Source organism: Sus scrofa, chromosome 5, assembly GCF_000003025.6.
Source record: "Sus scrofa isolate TJ Tabasco breed Duroc chromosome 5, Sscrofa11.1, whole genome shotgun sequence".
In the NCBI taxonomy this organism is placed as follows: Eukaryota; Metazoa; Chordata; class Mammalia; order Artiodactyla; family Suidae; genus Sus; species Sus scrofa.
The window spans coordinates 78811114-78829472 of NC_010447.5; the positions used below are offsets into that span (position 1 = coordinate 78811114).

Genomic DNA, 18359 nt, shown 5'->3' on the forward strand with positions numbered 1-18359 from the left:
TAAGTGGTGCTGGGAAAACAGGACAGCCACATGTAAAAGAATGAAATTAGAACACTCCCTAACACCATACACAAAAGTAAACTCAAAATGGATTAAGGATCTAGATATAAAACCAGATGCTATAAAACTCCTAGAGGAAAACATAGGCCAAACACTCTCCCACATAAAACAACAGCAACATCGTCTCAGATTGATCCCTTAGAGTAATGACAATAAAAAACAAAAATAAACAAATGGGACTTAATTAAACTTAAAAGATTCTGCACAGAAAAGGAAACCCTAAGCAAAATGAAAAGACTACCCACAGAATGGGAGAAAATCTTCGCAAATGAAGTGACTGACAAGGGATTAATCTCCAAAATTTTTAAGCACCTCCGACCGCTCAATACCAAAAGAACAAACAACCCCATCAAAAAGTGGGCACAAGATCTAAACGGACAGTTCTCCAAATGAGACATATGGATGGCCAAAAAACACATGAAAAGATGTTCAACATCACTCATTATTTGAGAAATGCAAATCAAAACCACTACGAGGTATCACCTTACACTAGCCAGAATGGCCATCATCAAAAAGTCTACAAACAATAACTGCTGGAGAGGGTGTGGAGAAAAAGGAACCCTAATACACTGTTGGTGGGATTGTAAATTGGTGCAACCACTGTGGAAAACAGTATGGAGATTCCTCAGAAAACTCCCATTTGATCCAGCAATCCCACTCCTGGGCATCTATCCAGAGAAAGCCATGAGTTGAAAAGTCACATGTAATCCCGTGTTCTTTGAAGCACTATTTTCAATAGCCAAGACATGAAAACAACCTAAATGTCCATCAACAGAGGAGTGGATCAAGAAGATTTGGTACATATACACAATGGAATATTACTCAGCCATTAAAAGTAACGAAACAATGGCATTTTTAGCAACATGGATGGACCTAGAAATTATCCTGCTAAGTGAAGTCAGACAAACAATGAGACACCAACATCAGATGCTTTCACTGACATGTGGAACCTGAAAAAAGGGCACAATGAACTTCTTTTCAGAATAGACACAGGCTCACAGACTTTGAAAAACTTATGGTTTCAAAGGAGAGAGGTTGTGGTGTGGGGGGATGCGCTGGGGGTGTGGGATGGAAATCCTATAAAACTGAATTGTACAACTATCAATGTAATAAATTCATTGAGTAATAAAAATAAATTTTTTTTAAAAAGGAAAAAAAAAGAATTATAGTTTGGGGGAATCTTAAGATTATAGTTGATAGTTTAAGACCTAGGAGTAGATCAAAACATACTTCACTTTTTCCTCCCTACCCTTACATAAGTCAAGGGAATAATTCAGAAGTTGTGTTTCAGATCTATTTAAGCAGCCTCTTCCTAATTCTATTTGCAAACCTGCTGTAGAGAAATCAAATAGTGTATTTAGCTCTTGGATGCCTCTTCTTGGTTCCTCATTCATTTCTGTGTCTAGCCTTGCCACCCTGAACCAATTGTTTGTTTGGAATGGGCAAGAGAAATTCCAGATAAATTAAATGGAAAAAAGCACACCTAAAAGCTAGAAGAAAAATTTTGGACACAGATGGCAAAGGACTTTTAAGCTTAAAAGCAGAGAAAATTACACTAAAGGAAAGATAAATAGATATGACTACATAACACAAATGACTACATAACACAATTTAAAAAGTAAAGTATGTAGAACAAACTTTGAAAAGGTGCAACAACTTATATCAAAAATTAATATCCTTCTTAAACACATCAAATAAAAAATACTATGAATGCAGTAAGAAAATAGGAAAATGGCATGCTAATAATAAAAGAGGAAATATCAATATTTAACAGACATTTGAGAAATATTAAATATTATTTATGATGAAAAATAAATGCAAATACACGAAATAATTAGCATCTTAAACATTTCAAATTGATAAATATTAAACATGACTTAAAAATTATTCTCAGGCCTGGCAGATATACTGTCAAGCCCTCTAATATACTGCTGGTTGGACTGTGAATTAATACCAATATTTATGCAAGCTAATTGGCAATATAAATCAAGATTATAAAATACTTACAGTGGAAAGATAGGAGGGAGACTGAGAGTGACAAGGGATCACAGTTTGAGCGTAAGTCATGCGCTTGCCAACCTAATTCATAATGTATATGTGAGTGGCTGGTGAGGGATCTTATTGTATAGAGACCTATAGGAGGAATTGAAAATAAAGAAGCAGATGGCAAGCACACACAGAAACTTGTGCCAATAACTGTCTCAGTCTCCTAAGTGAGGGGAGATTAAGTATAGATTAATCCTTGGACCCATCTCTCAAAGGTGCAGATGAGGAACGGAATGGTTGCAAGATGCAGATGATATACTATTGATGCCAGTTTAAGTGACTTCATATCCTTTATTAGGGTTTGGTCTGGGGAAGAATGCCGTTCCCATTATGTCCATAAACTATACCTAAATACCTAAATAGGTCCACTTTGGAGACCTTCTCTTAAGAATATTTTTTAAAAGGAGGGGGAGCAGAATGATGTTATTAGTAACTGTTCCTTTATTTGAGGAGTCAATAAGTCATGTTAATTCTCTCTCCTAACTATATCTTGAAATCAGATCACTTAAGGGAGAACAAGATGCTTCACTTGAGGTACTGGCTATAATCTGTATAAAAACTCCTTTTTATTGACAAAAATCAGATGACATTAATCCTTAGAATAACTGACCTGAGAGGTAATTACTATTGATACATCACCATTATCCATATTTCACAAGTATACTTAAAAATGAAATACATTTTTCTGAAATTATTATTTTAAAAGTACTTCTCTTGTTCATCCAGTATACACCCCCCTACTAATTTTATAGAACTTATTATATGTTTAAGATTAAAAGTTCATGATAAAAACAAAAAGCAAACCAACAATATTTACTGAGTTTTAAGAAATTAAGAAGATGCTAATGGAAAAAAAAAATCTTACTTTTGTTTAATGCCTACAAGGGTAAACACAGTGATGCATTTTATTTCATTAAAGGAGTCATATGAGCCAGCCTGGGTTGTGAGCTTATTGTCCCCTCACCCATGAAACTTTTGTGACAAGAAACTAATTTATTTGATTGAGTATCAAATGACATTAATTGTCAAAGCAATAATGGGCAATGGGCTCAAGATGGGTTTGGCTGACTTGGACCATCAGACACCAAGTGGATTAATTGATTTGGTATTCTTGGGTTGAATGAAAACATGGTTTTGAAGCAGCACAGACATTCGCTACTTTGTTTTCCAAGGATCTCTCTCTCTCTTTTTTTTTTTTTTTGGGTGGCTTTTTAGGGCTATACCTGTGGCATATGGAAATCCCCAGGCCAGGGGTCAAATCAGAGCTGTGGTTGCCGGCCTACTTCACAGCCACAAGCCACACTGTATCCGAGCTGCAGCTTGTAGCAATACCAGATCCTTAACCCACTGAGCAAGGCCAGGGATTGAACTCGAATCCTCATGGATACTGGTCAGGTTCTTACTCACTGAGTCACAACAGGGACTCCTCTATGGATATCTCCAATCTAGTTGCAAAACAGCTAGATCCCTTCCCAAACACTCAAAATGTTACCACCAACACGCGTGACACAGTTCTTACTCCTTTGGGTTAGGGCAGTCCCTGCCAACTGCTGTGTTTGCCTTTTGGCAACTAGAAAGTTAGTAACTCTAATCAGGCACATCAACATTTTAGGTTTCTCTGGGTGAGGTGACTGAAGCAACTCTCATTCAATCCATCTTCAATTAGTAACTAGTTCTCACTTTGAAGTGACTTTCATACTCCCATCTTTTCCTTCTTTCCTTTGTCTTTTTAGGACCGCACCCACGGCATATAGAGGTTCCCAGGCTAGGGGTCCAATCAGAGCTCTACCTGCTGGCCTATGCCACAGCCACAGCAATATGGGATCTGAGCCACGTCTGCAACCTACACCACAGCTCATGGCAATGCCTCATCCTTAACCCACTGAGCGAGGCCAGGGATCGAACCTGCCTCCTCTTGGATACTAGTCAGATTCGTTTCCGCTGAGCCACAACAGGAACTCCCTTTTTGTTTTGTTTTCTTTCTTTTAGTGCTTAGAGCTCCACACTACTTGGAAAACAAGGCAAACAGATTTGGACTCTATCTATACTATTCTATCCCAGTATACCTATTTTCTTAGTCTTCACTTTATTTTTCTTTATTTTATTTTCTTACCAAATACAATAAAATAAGGAAACACTTAAACTTCTGTTACCCAGACCTAAGAGTTTATATTCACCAAATGGCAAATTTTTTAAAGTGATCAAGTTAATCATTAATGTTCTACATCCCCTGACCATGTTTTCTCATTGTCTTCAGACCAAAGACAACATGAATCCTCCATACACAGAGGGGCACATTTATTGCTTCAATATTCTATACAGAGCTGCCTTTAAATGAGGGGATTGAGCAAGGATGTGATCACAACTGATTGAATGGAGACCACTCACTCCAACATGAAGCCCAAGAGAGGGGTCATGTACCTAAATAGAGCTGTCCCATAGAACAAGAGCACCACCATGAGGGGGGAAGAACATGTGGAGAAGGCTTTGACTTGGCCCGCAGAAGAATGGATGCTGACAATGGCAGAGATGATTATAGAATAAGAGAAGAGGATCAGGGGAAGTGTTACAAATCCTAACTGTGCACATGGCCCAGCAAGAAGGGCCTCATTGCCAGTAGGATCTGTGCAGGACAGAGGGAAGAGTGAAGGCAGCTCACAGCAGAAGTGAGGGATGACACTGAAATTTCAGTTGTAAGTGAAGAGACTGTTTGGTAACAAGTTTAAGAGCCCTATTGCCCACGATGCAATCACCATCCCTACACAGAGAGGCCTGTTCTTAACTACAGTGTGGAGAAGAGGGTGGCAGATGGCAGCATAGTGGCCATAGGCCATGGCAGAAAGTAGGCAGGCCTCTGTGCTCCCAGAGAATATGAGAAAAACTCTGAGTCATGCAGCCCCATGAAGAGATGGTTTTCTTTTGAGTTAATAAGTTCTGCAGCATCTTTGGCATGGTTACTGAAGAAAGGGAGCGATCCAGAAATGACAGGTGACCTGGGAAGAAGTACATGGGTGTTTTACGGTGAGAATCTGTTCTAATCAGGATCATCATCAGGTTCCCCATCAGGGTCAAGAAATATATCACCAGGAACAATGTAAAAAGCATACTCTGGATCTGGGATTTCTGGAAAATCCCATGAGGACAATCTCAGTAATGATGGTGAGATTTTTTCATGATTAGTGATACTGGCCCTAAAAAGAAATAAAATTCAGTTGAGTCATTCCAGATGAAAAGTACTGCCTCTTATGAAAAAAATGTGACTTCCAGCTTAACAGTATAAATATAAAAACTACGAAGCCAAGGAGTTTCCCTCTGTGTCACACCCATCACCCCTATCACTACTTCAACTCTGGAGGCATGCGGCATTCCAAAGTCCCTCCTCCATAATTGGTTCTTTCACCTTTAATACCCATTTATTCAGGAAATATTTAAAAAGCATCTAAGTACTGGGCACTGTACTAGATCCTGAGGATACAAAATTGCATGAAACATGACTTCTGCCCTTAAAGGGCTTAGAACTTGACAGGTGCAGATAGATACATAAAAAAGCAAAATAAAGGCTATAATAACATAATACACAAGATACAGTGATGGCACAAATGTGAATTGTTACCTCTGAATGACCTAGTAAACATTTAGAGATGCAAAATGCTTAAGCCTGACTAATACTCACCCCACTAAATAGACAAAGTGGAAGATGGCATTCCAGGCAGAGGAAATGATGTCATCAAATACAGGGAGATGTGATAATAGCACCTCTCTGAGGACTTCATCAGTTTAGTATGGGTGGGTATGGGGTAATAAAAGGGGGCATGTGATGCCAAGCCTGAGAGCCATGTGATCAGGTTGGTAATTTAGAAACATTCACCCACTGGACATGTAGAAGGTGAGCTGGAGGCAATGAATTCATTCATTTAGTAGACATTTACCAAGTATCTTCTATGTGACAAGCATAGTTACAGAATTCTAGGATGCACAATTGAACACATCAGACAAAAATCTCTGTCTTCATATAGTTTACATTCTAGTTGGGAAAGACAGGTGAAAAATTAAAGACAAAACTGTAATGTGTTAGGAGATGCTATGTGCTATTTAAAATAATAGATCAGGGAAAGAAAGACTATTAATGTGGAGATAGAGGAAGGCCATGAGGTTTTCAGTTTAAAATAGAGAGGTCAGGGAAGGACTAGCTGAACTTCCCAAGTGTCATTTGTACAAAAATTTGAAGGAAGTGAGGTCGTAATCCATAAAAACATCTGTGGAAAGAGAACTGGGAAAGCACTGCAGTATCCCTGGTCAGAGATAGTGAGGGGCTAACAGAGGCTGTAGCAGTGAGGGAAGATTAGAGGAGACAGATTTGAAAGATATTATTAGTTGTATTCAAAAGGGTTTCATCACTAGTTAGATGTTAGAGTGAAAGAAAGTGAATAAAAAATGATTCTAAATTTTCTGTCTTTAGTGACTAAGTGTTCCCATTCATTAAAATAGGTGACCCAGGAAAATGAGCATGTTTGAGGGAAAGATGATAAATTCAGTTTTGAATCTGTTGCGTTTGATAAGCCTTTGAGACAGTGATGGGATATCCAAGAGGCACTTGCAGCTTGGGTCCTTGAAGCTCAGGAAAATTTTGGGCTGAATATGTGCGATAAAAAAATCATCAACAAGCTTACCCAGAAAGAGCTGACTTCTAACTGAAGATGGTCTAGGACAGTTTCATAGAACAGAAAAATCTAATGAAAAGAGAGGAAGAGAAATTCACAAAGGACCCCTGCACTCATTCAGCATGGCCAATTACAGACCTATGCCTCTCTGATCTGAAGGGCCACTGGAGGTCATGGAGCCCAATGTTCTGTATTTACAGGTGAGGAGACTGAGGCCCAGTGAGGGAGACATGACTTGTAACTCCTTCTTCCAGCACTTACCAACCCATCCATCAACTGCATTTCTCTTTTTCTGCCTATCCTGTTAACAACTGTCATGTCTCAGCTCAAGACATGGGGGAAACCCTTGCTCTCCATCCTGACATGGTAATTTTCTTTTGGTATACTTGTTTCTCTTTTATTTTGCTTGTTATAATTATTAAAAAAAAAAAAAAACAGGGGTAAGAGATGCGCACCACCAAAAAGACCCTGAGCCAGACCAAGTATGGGCTGAGTAAGACAAGTGGCCAGAGACAACCCAGAAACTAATCCCATTCCCATAAAATCTGAAATTGCCAACAACAAGGCAGAACAGTTTTCCTGGGTTCCCTCACCCTGCTCCTTGCTCTCCACCCAGGCACTCCTTCCTGGTAAAGTCTTTTGCCTTGTCAGCACGTTTATCTCCTCGGACAATGCATTTCTTAGTGTTAGACAAGAGCCCACTCTCAGGTCCTGGAAGGTGACTTGTGAGTTGACTTAAAAGAGCAACATGACTGATGAAAACATTTATATTCGAATTGTTAATTTTAATGATACTTTATTTCCTGCCAACTTTAATTTGGAATCAAAAATAGCACCACCCTTAAAAAAATTAAAAACCCACTTTTTAGAGTATATAAGAAAGTTTTCCCCAGCCTCCCTCCACCTGTATCCTTCTCCTGTAGACAACCTCTATCCTATTACCCTGCTTTGTCTTCATAGCACTTAACAGCATCTGATACTTAACACATTTATTTAAGATTTTTGTCTCTTTTGATCATTACTATATCTCTAGCACTTAGAAGAGTGCCTGGCATGTAAAAAGTGCTCAGTAGGTATTTGTTGAGTGACCAAATGAATTTGTTTCATGTTTGTCTGATTTTTGAGTAAGTTCCACAAAGACAGACTATGTCAGTATTTTCATCATCTCCTCAGAAGGTAGCAACAGTGCCTGGCATTTAGTAGGTACTTAGTAGAAGTTTATAAAATAAATGTATAAAAGCACCATAAGGCTAGCTTTCACACAGGCCTATTCTATTTTTAATGTACCACACATAGGTGATCATAAAATATTTTTTAATTATCGAATATGTAAAAGAATGAAAAAAATAAATAATTATATGATTCCTAGGCAACTGCATTAGTGAGACCATAAGCTCCCTTGGGAAGGGAAATGTCACATACACTCTATGGCCTGTGTCCTCTTGTAAAGAAAGGGCAGCTTGAGGTCTCTGTCGCAGTCTTTAATTGATGATAAGGGGGCTGTACAAAGAGACAGAGGACTTGATGTGAGCCTCACCTACTCTCGGGGCAGTCAGACTTTGGTTGAGGAGCAAATTTGAATCTTAAAGTTTTCTCACTAGAGTGATCTCCCAGATTTACAAGACAAACTATATAACGACAGGCCTTGAAGTCTGGTTTCTGGTTCTAACTCCAACCCCAGTTGGCTTAGATTGGGAACCTTGGACTTGTCAGTTTACCTTAGGATTGGTTACACTGCTAGAAAAAATAGAGATAACAACATTTCCTTAATGGAGTAAAAATGATTGAAAAACAAAAGTAATTTATTATATATGAACTCTATTTCTGCTAAGAACGAGTTTAACCAGCCATGATCTTTAACAAGTCAATTGATTTTTCTAGGTTTAGTCTAAACATGATGCGGGGCACAGGGCAGTCTCCCTAGGTTCCACCTAACGTATTTCTGTTACTCTTTTAATTGTCTCCTCAATATTTAAAAATTTCCCTCTTTCCCTGACCTTCTACAATATTTACAGTATTTACTGTATGAATTCCTTTCGGATTCATCATCTAGCATTGATTCCAGAAGTTTTATGTGGCCTGTCTGTATTCAGTTTCTCTCTGCTGCAATTCCTGGGGCAAAATTAAAGTAGTGAATGCATGACTATTCTAAACTCCTATGAAAATACTAGAAATATATATGTGAGATCTCTACTTTATTTGCAAATTAAAGTCAGATGATGATACTGTTTTATATTTGTTAATTTATATGGAAATTAATATTTTTTAAATTGTAATACACAGTGCTGATGAGATTTGGTTAGTCTTACATGAACCTATACATTGTTAGTAGCATTATATTTGGTATAATAATTTTGGCAATATGAAATCTAAGCTCTCTCTTAGGACTTTATCTTAAATAAATAAATGATTCAAAAGAAGAGAAAAAGCTTGTGTGTGAAAATATATATTCCAGGGTTTTTTAAAAGACAGTAACACAAGGATCAACCTAAAAGATCTAATCACTGGGCAACACCTACTATATTTTTTATAGAAATACATGACAGAATATTATCTAATGATGAAAATGATAATTATAGAGGAGAGACAGAAACATAAAATATTCATGATACCTAGTAAAAAAGATCAGAATACATGATTAGTATAAATTCATTAATTATGTAAAAATATGCACACAATAAGGGCTTATGTGGAATTAACAATGAAAAAATAAACAGCCGAGTTGTTAGGATAAGAACAGAATAGACAGTTGTCTTGTTTTACTTTCATTGAAAAATATCTTTATGGGGGAAGTAATATGGAATCCACATTCTACCCTTTTGCTTCAAACTCAGCAATTAATTAAGTTCCAGCAAAATACCTGTAACCACTTTCTCTTCCTATTCTCTTTCTGCTGTCTATACTCTAACAAAACGGAACTTGATCTGAGCAGCCATTTCTTCAAGAAGGAGTCTTGGATGCTCAGCTGAGAATGGATATGGCTCAAGTAATTTGACTTTTCTGTTAGTTAATTCTGCCTTTTGTCTACTAGCTCTTTAATCCCAGATTTGTGGTCTAGGAAATGTGACTGGAAGATGTGGTCCTGAGGCCACCGGACAGGTTGGAGGCTAGGGTTTCTCTGCATTGAAAGGCCCCTGTTAAGGAAGGACAGGAAGTGTTTTAAGGGAAGAAACAGTCTTGAAATGAAGGATGCTATGCTCTTGTGGAGTCAGAACAAAGAGGTATGAAAGGGGTTCGTTCTTCTCCATTTCTTACCCCAGTTGCAGACTTTGTGGTCTCCCTGAGTAAGTCTTTGTAGACACAAGGTGTTTATGCTTTTAGATAATGATAACTTTCAAAAAATCTTGTTTTCTGACAAGAACGTAAAGGAAAATTAGAGATTTTGATTTATCTCTGAAAAAGTCTAAGGAATTTATCTCTGAAAAATTCTAAGGAGCTGCACAACTAGGCTCTACTTTCTACAGATGTGGTCTTGCTTGGAGACGGGGTCCTGAACTAAATGACCTTTCACATTACTTTCAGTTTAAGATCCTGGCATTTAGCAAGGAAATCTCCCACCATGGAATACTCCAAATTCACTGTTACCCATAATTCAGAAATGCTCCATTCAGCTGCCCATCCAGGAGTTGTAGCTCCCTCACTCCATTCAATCCCAAAGGACTTTTAAGCTTTGTTTTATAAATGAAGGGAAAGGACAGATTACAAATTAATAAACTGGCAAACTGCTCAACCTCATAAATATCTCCTCCCAGCTCTGTCATAACCTACTTTTGTGAGTTTGGCAAGGTACTTTTTGCTGCTTCTTTTTAAGCTCAGTTCCCTCTACTGTGCCATGAAAGGTATGAACAGTTGCCTAATAATATTCCTCACATCTGGTGGATGGGAAGCACTGAGAAGGATTGTTGAGTCTACCTGTAGCCTGGAGACCTGAGTCATTGCCTTCCGTGTCACTTTGAGAGTGAATGATGTGGAATGCTCAAAGAACTCAGGTCTCAGGAAAAGCTGGTTTTCTTTCCCAACCAGTTGAAAACTGTGTGCTTAAGGCAGTTAAATAGTCACCTGGGGTTGAGTTTGAATAAGGCCTAAAGTGTTGGTATGCATGGGCTCTGGTTTGAGTCAGTACCTTTAAGAAGCTTTGGCCATATTCCTTTTCTTCTTCCCTTATCTCTTTTGGTTCTAATGAGGGTTCCTGGCCAGTAAGTGTGATTTCTTATCATTTTTTCTAGTCTTTCTCTGCTTGGTACCCATATGCCAGGCAGGGTCTTAAAGACTGAGAGTGAGTAACGAGGGCCTCAGGGATCTGGGCAGTTATCTGTATTCATGAAGAAATAGCAGCAGTTATCTGAACCCCCACAAACTCCTGCCACTATTGTGGAATGGGGAAAGAGGAGCATATGGGGGGGTGGGGGTGGGGTTCTATAAACTCTTCTGTTAGCTGGAGAGCAGTGTGGTCTTCCTCAGGTGTGACAAAACTCCACCCTCAATGTATGCTTACATGCACACATACTCCTATCCACACTCTCTCACATTGATGCAAACAGGTAAGCCAGACTTTTAGAATCACAGGAGTGTATGGAGCATAAAGGATCACATGGATCATTTCATTTCAATCTCCAATCTGATGAATGAGCCCCATATAGCTATTGTGGAACTGATTTAAAAGTTTGTTTGCCTCCATCCTGCCCCAAATCTTGATATTTTATTACTTATATGACCATTTCTGCAAACACCTGAACAAGCTTTAGTATTTCTCCTCTCAAAAACAAAATCAAAAGCAAGAAGCAAAAACAAACAAAAAACTCCCTTGATTTTCCTTAAATGTACTGCTCCATTTTCTCAATCTCCTTCACAGCAACTTTTCATAAAGTTATCAGGTTGCTCTTTATACTTTTTCACTTGCCATTCTCTCATTTTATTCCAGCTAGCTGAGACTTCTCTCGTCAATATTTTCAACCACTTCCAAAACCAGTGTTCCAAAATCCAACAGTAACTTTTTTGTTTTCTTCTTATTTGAATTTTCAGTGGCATTCAACACATCTGACCTCTATATCCTCCTTGTGGCATTCTCTTTTCCTTGGATTTTGTGATACAAAAACTTCCAGATTTTCTTGCTCAGTGGCTACTGGTTCCTGTTTCCTATATCCTAAGTATTATCTCTGTCCTCACCCCAGAACTTCAAATAATATCTTTGACTTTCTTATATTCTATACCCTCAACCTTAGATCAATCTGATGCTGTTCAATCTTTAATAAAATATTTAGATAGAAGATAGATTACAGTATTTGCTGATGCAGGAAGAAACTGCTAATGCAGGTTGAAGGGCTGAGTTTATTGCAAAGGGGAATGTTAATGAGATGTGGAGAATGAATGGAACAGTTTCCCTTGGGAACAGGGATGCTTAATCCATTGTAAGAGGAAGGAAAGCCAAGGGTGTTGGGAAAGATACAGGGAGATCATTGTCTGGAAGGGAAGGGACTTTCCTGTTTATTCCTTCTATGTCATCGATAAGATGAAAGTTAAAGTAATCACTGGGAGTGTGCAGAGGGGAGACTGGTGTCTGAGATAACTACTTTGTTTAAGTTGCAGTGGTGAAATCTAGTCAAGCCTTTTGGTTACAACCTTGAGTCCAGCAATCACTCTTATGTGATTTCCTCCTGTTTGGTATATGTGGAGAGTAAGTCACTGCATTTACATCAGACATGTGAAATAGAGCAGAGACGGCTTATGGAGTTAAGACATTTCCCACGTGATTAAATGAACAAGTCTTGCCTGGGTAATGACAGCAGTAAGGATAAGAGTGGCATAAGAATGAAAATGTAGTCAACATAAGGATTAGTGTTTTCAATGCATGTGAAAAACAGTTGGTTTAGGAACAGTAAATTGAATGAATCAGATAGAGAGGTAACTGTGGTAGAAGAGTATTTGAAATTGAGGTTTCTGAAGATCCTGGCTGAATGTGTGAAGGAAAACATCCTTGGAAGGAGGGACATAAGGAAACCAGAGACCTGGTATTTTAATTGAGATGAAAAGTTTTTCAGTTGTTCATTTTTTCCCCTTCTAGAAGTCACTTGATGTTAAAACATTTTTAAGTAATTATTATTTTATGGCTGCACCTGTGGCATACAGAAGTTCCCAGGCCAGGGATTGAATTTGAGCCACAACTGAGACCTATACCACAGTTGTGGCAACGCTGAATCCTTTAAGTTACTGTGCTGGGCCAGGGATCAAACCTGTACCTCTGCAGTGACTGAAGCCACTGCAGTAGGATTTTTAACCCACTGTGCCATGGTGGGAACTCCAAAACCTTTTAAAATATGTTAAAGTTTTAAAATTTAAAAAGCAGAGCGCAGGAAGGTAGCCCAGAGATGTTCCTCTGTGGGAAGGGATCTGTCTCAGTGGGTCATGATTACTTCTTCCCCTCTACAGATCCATAACTAAGCTCTATTTCATAGGGTTACATTCAGACCTTGCTGCTTTCTGTGTTCTCATACCTGATTAGCTAACTTATGCTAACCCAGAACTTGCCCAAGTTCTCCTGCCCTGACCTGAAACTCAGAGACGCAAACTCAGCCTCAAGATCACTATTCACAAGTCTGTTCTCCAAGTCCATGATTTTCTTTTCTGTGGAAAGGTTGTTACCAAGAGGGAGTGGGAGGGAGTGGGAATTTGGGGTTAATAGATGCAAACTATTGCCTTTGGAATGGATTAGCAATGGGATCCTGCTGTATGGCACTGGGAACTATGTCTGCTTGTGATGGAGCATGATAATGTGAGAAAAATATATATATACATGTATGTGTGACTAGGTCACCTTGCTGTGCAGTATAAAATTGACAGAACACTGTAAATCAGCTATAATGGAAAAAATAAAAATCACTATAAAAAAAGAGAACATAGTAATTAAAACCAGTAAGTAGAGACATAGAAATTATGCCCATTTCTAAAATAAAATAAAATAATTATTATATCTTCAAAGCATCCTTCCTCACTCATACATATCTTGTAACTCCAATTTATATCAAGACCATTAAGTATAATTATTCTTCCCATACCAAAAATGGTAGGAAAAAATTATTTTATTATAGCCCACATGTATGCTGACAACTATGTAAACAGGAAAATGGAAATATCGATATACTAATGTAACTGCAATGATATGTTTAACAGTAACATTCTAACAAATTCCTTATAATAAGGTTTTAATTGTATTAAAGTTCTCTTTTCTCAAAAAAAAAAAAAAGATCACTTCAAAATTGTTGGCTCAGCTGGTTCATTCTGGCCTCCTCTGTCTTGTTGCTGGCACAATTAATTACTTAAGGAAGACTGAGATTCTCCTATTGTTTCTTTACACAGCAATCAAGCCCTTATTCTATACCAGGTCCAAATTAACCTGTAAACATAAGCCAATGAAGCAATCAGTAGACAAGCTGGCAGAATTCATTCAGATCCAGTGACGATGTTTAATTGGCTTGTAAAATCTGCATTGAGAACTGCCAGGCAAGAGTTGGCTCAGTGTACTGTTTATATTTTTTTGTTTTCTGTATAATGTGATGTTTTGACATCTTAAAAAAACTGGCCGGCTTGGGAGAGGCTGCCTCTCACCAGGAGTAGCCAGTTCTTAGATACAGCAAACGAGTCAGCAGGAGGAATGCCTTTAGTATCACACTAGCCAATTCCAAGCCATATCTCCTCTATGTGGCCATTATACCCCAGGAAATGATATTTCTCTGCCTTAATCATCCCAGATCCAGGTACGAGACAACTAGGGACCACCCCTAGAATGTAGAGCCTGTTGAAATTATTTAAACTAGCCAGTTCCAGAGTTCCCATTGTGGCACAGTGGAAACAAATCCGACTAGAAACCATAAGGTTGCGGGTTCCATCCCCGGCCTTGCTCAGTGGGTTAAGGATCCGGTGTTTTCCCTGAGCTGTGGTGTAGGTCACAGAGGTGGCTCGGAACTAGAGTTGCTTGCTGTGGGTATGCTGTAGGCTGACAGCAACAGCTCCAAATCGACCCCTAGCCTGGGAACCTCCACATGCCGCCGGTGCAGCCCTAAAAACAAAAAACAAAACAAAACACAACAACAACAAAAAAAACCCCACCAAACCAGCCAGTCCCAAACTGTTTCCTCTGCCTTGCCCTTCCAGTGAAAATCCCAGTAAAGGCTCTGGGCCATGCTCTCTCTCTTCTTCCCTTCTGTCTCCTCACCAATGCTGGTGCTTCCCCACATGGCACTATGTGGCCCACCATGCCTGCTGTTTCCAGTACCTGTGAGTACTGTGATTTTGTTTTCCTGAGCCTTTCCTGTGTCTTTTCCATGGCCTGAGACATATTTAAGGTCAAGTAATGAAGGCCTAGTCCTATTTCCTACTAGTTGTAGGATCTTTGGGAATTTTTTTAAGCCTTATCTCAATTTTCTGATCCATAAAATGGTATATAGTAATACTTCTCTTATATGGTTTTAACGAAGTTAGTTATAAAACTTATGTGCAGTGCTCAGCATACAGTGGTTATGATTAAACATCTATGTAATTCATTGCCTTAATTTAATCCCTCAGTGTTCTCAAGGAGAGGAGAAGAGTTAATTCTGAGGGCAGATCAGAACATATTAGTAAACAGAGAAATAAAAACCAGAGCGTTCCCGCTGTGGCTCAGCAGGTAAGAATCTGACTAGTATCCATGAGGATGCAGGTTCGATCCCTGGCCTCATTCAGTGAGTTAAGGATCCAGCATTGCTGGGAGCCGTGGTATAGGTTGCAGATGCAGCTCGGATCCCAAGTTGCTGTGGCACAGGCCAGCAGCTGCAGCTCTAATTTGAACCCTACCGGGGGAACTTCCATATGCTGTAAGTGTGGCCCTAAACACACACACACACACACACACACACACACACACACACATCAAGGAGGGAGAGATGGAGATGGATGGGGGGCAGGAGAATCTCACTGTAAGGGCAGGGTTTCAGGAAAGCTCAAAGACAAAGTATAGGAGTTCCCTAGTGTCCTAGGGTTAAGGACTCTGCATTGTCACTGCTGTGGCTCAGGTCTGATCCCTAGCCTCAGAACTTCCATGTATTGTAGGTGCAGTCAAAAAAAAAAAAAAAGACAAAGTACAGAGCAAAAGAAACACAGAGAGGAAGGGATAAAGAGAAATGATATGTGGCCCAGGAGCTATCAAAGCAGACTTAGCTCTCCTCTTCTTTAATAGGGAGAGGCCTCTACATGCTCTGACCTGTAACTGATTGTCTCAATAAACCATACAGGAAGAAAAGAGCAACCGTTTTCTCAAAGGAAACACTTTTGTCTATCTACATGCCAGTAGTAAAAGAAGAAATTGTATTAGCTTATGGGCCAGCAGCCTTCTGGTTAGGGTTTCAAAATCTTTTCCTAGATTCTTATAAACTCAGGTTGCTCTGAATCCAAAAAAAGTACAATTTGAAAAATTCTGATATTCAGCATATAAAATTTTAAGCAACTACTCAAACGATTTCAAACCCAATTATACAGCTGGTTTTCACTATTTTACTGCTCTAAACATTTTTCCAAGGACTTTATGCAAATAAAGTCTTCTCAGATCTAACCATTCAGAAAAGCTCCTAGATTTAAATAGCCAATGGTGGCAGCTGAGCTTACAAGCCCAGGACACAGCTGAGCTGATTCCTTGAATTCCTTTGAATTCAGCCAGAAGCAAATTTTTGACCTCATTATCTTAGAAGTTTCCTTATATGCATGTATGTGTGTATTGAGAAATGTAGTACTAACATTCCTGGTTTGACTAAACTTTTAAACAGGTCTCTTCCTGAGTATAGATCCCTGATCTCTCTTTTCTTAGAGTATTTGCTTTAAAAAAAAAAAAAAAAAAGTCAGATTTTAAATTCTTTCTCTTCCTCATTAAAATGGATGTAAATCTCCCAGCCTCTTGCCTGTCTTTCTCAAGGACCTGGGAATTATCTCTTTGAAAAGCAAACATTGAAGGAGGCAGCAATCCTGTCTCTCAATCTCTGTGGGAGGACAGGAGTCTAATTTATGTGGACAACAGTTAGTAAATACAGATGGCCTAACCCGTAAGTCATGTGCACACACAGACACACACACACACACACACACTCACACACATGGCTCTACTGAGTCACAAGTAGCTAAAATTCCCCCTGAATTAGGTTTATTTATACATCCCATCATAGATAGCACAGGTTAACAGACATGTCTCAACAGAGCAAGACTTGCTCCATTAATTTTATCCCATGGCCACATGAATAAACTAGCATGTACCTTCTCTACGGGCAGATGGGAAAGAGAAGAAAGGTGGGATTGAGCAATGCTGCTTTTCCCTAACTCACCAGTCAGGTAGCAACTTGCCCTCTGGTGGGTTTGGAATGTGTGACTGAGGGTTAGGTAGTATCAGCTTGGGTTCCAGAGAACCAGAGACTTGAGAGAGGTGTTCACGTGCGTATAATTTAAAGGAGAATGCTCTGGAGAGAGATCAGTTAAGTTAGTGAGGGAATCCATTATATCCAGTGTAGGGAAGGATCTGTATAAGAAGGTGGTTTCAGGTAAAGTCTTAACAGCTGTATTCTAAAGTGAAATCCATTGGGATTTCTGAACTTGACGAGTTGACTTAATCTCCCATTGGCTCCACTGTTGAATACTGTAAAGAGTTAATAGGACCCATAGGATTATCAGAGCATCAGCCAAACACATAAAATATTAATAGAAGAAACAATCATTCTAGCATAAGTTATTTCAAGCAAACTGAATAAACTCAATTTTTGTTCGGTTAGAACTACGTCACCATTGTCAGAGACCATATGTCATAGCAGAGACATACAGGGGCATAAGGGAAGGGAAGCAGACAGAGAAAATTTTGGTTTTAGTGTAACCAGGATAGCAGTCACTCTTTGCTAACTACCTGAAAGACATGTCTTATTAACTAAAACACAAATGGGAAACATCTATTAAGAAGTCATTTTGGCCATATGTTTTCCCATATTTGTTAGGGCAAAGCCATATACACCTAAGGATGAATCTCTCAGAAAGTGGTATTTAAGGTACCACTTTCTTAGAAAGTGTGAACATTTGCAATAGTGGAAGCCCCAGTCCCGGGATGGTTTTTGAGGAAAGGTACTTTTTTTGCCTTTCAGAGAATTCAAATATGTTAATTTCCATTTTGTTATAGGCTTTGTTTCTGACACCCCATGTTAGATCAAATGTGGACTCTATCAGGATGGCCTTACTTCAATGGTAAGAAGGTAAAACCTGAGGAGTTGTGAGTGAGACACTGACAACACCTTCTTTATCACTTGTGCTCTTGATTAACTATATCATCTTTTATCTTTTAAATTACGTTTCCCAGGGATTGAACCTACATCCTTGTGGATGCCAGTCAGATTCGTTTTTCTCTGAGCCATGATGGGAATTCCTATTTACTTACTTTTTATAGCCATGCTTGAGGCATATGGAAGTTTCCAGATTAGCGATAGAATTAGAGTTGTAGCTATCAGCTTATACTATAGCCACAGCAATGCTAGATCTGATCCAGGCCACATCTGTGACCTATGCCACAGCTTGCAACAATGCCAGATCCTTAAGCCA

The 18359-nt window shown here is 39.0% G+C and overlaps 1 pseudogene; it reads right to left on the bottom strand.

Moving 5' to 3' along the window:
• On the bottom strand, positions 4437-5169 carry LOC100517280 (annotated as a pseudogene).